This window comes from Galeopterus variegatus, unplaced genomic scaffold (assembly GCF_000696425.1).
Source record: "Galeopterus variegatus unplaced genomic scaffold, G_variegatus-3.0.2 Scaffold4362, whole genome shotgun sequence".
Lineage (NCBI taxonomy): Eukaryota > Metazoa > Chordata > Mammalia > Dermoptera > Cynocephalidae > Galeopterus > Galeopterus variegatus.
The window spans coordinates 14,363-15,396 of NW_007730473.1; positions in this window are offsets into that span (position 1 = coordinate 14,363).

The following is a 1,034-nucleotide window of genomic DNA, read 5'->3' on the forward strand; positions in this document are numbered from 1 at the left end:
CCCCATCACTTACAGCTGCCAAAAAAAAAAAAAAAAAAAAGCTATACATCAAAATGCTAGCAATAGTTATTTTTAAGCCATGGAATTGTGGGTGATTTTAATTTCCTTTTTTATGCTTTTCCATATTTTACACAATGTATTTTCATTTTGTATTAATGTATTTTTTATTTTTTAATAACAAAAAAAGAAAATATTAAAAGAAAAAACATGAAGACTAAGACTTTGGTCTCTGTGACCATCTTTATAGCCATAAAGAGAATTTTCACTTCTCTGGGAGAGTGATTCCATAGTGAATAAAGGTTTAATATATTTGGAAAGACATCCTAATTTTTGCTACCCTCTATTCTGTAAAGAGTAGAGGTGAACAGCACTATCAAACAACTAAAAATACTTCTATTAGATCAGCCCTCCAAGATATTTCTATTCTTAGATATGAAATAAGATTTGAAGAGAAGTGCTTTAGAGGCTGGGCAAGAATTTTGGAAAACCAGGGATTACAACAGAGCTGGACATTTCCCCTCCATTAATGTACCATGAACTGAAAAACGCAATGTTGGGTCGTTCATTTACAGAAAAACAAAAATAAGAAGCTTGGATTATGTAATTCACCTACTAACATTTTCGATGGCACCCCTTTGCCTATTTTAGTAACTCCACATTACTCAGCCAGGCATTTGAGATCATTTTAAAGATAATTTTCAGAGTGACTTGGAACGTGGGTTTTTCTGAATCTACATATTGGAATTTCTGGCTTTTGGCCTTGGGACTTTAAATTTATACTCAGAGATAAAAGTGTCAAGAACAAATGCTAAGTTCCTTGGGTGTCACTTCAAAATAAATGGTTGAAGAGAAAACTCACTAAAACTTGAGGGATGAATTCCTCCATCAAAGAATCTTTAGATATGGTGGGAATTATCAAATTTCCCAGTCCTGCGGTTAGGGGGTGGGATTGGCTCCACTTTCAGCCAGTGGCTCATCTCTTATTCCCTGGCCAGAGGTAGGCACATGACCCAAGTTAGGCCAACCAGGAGCAA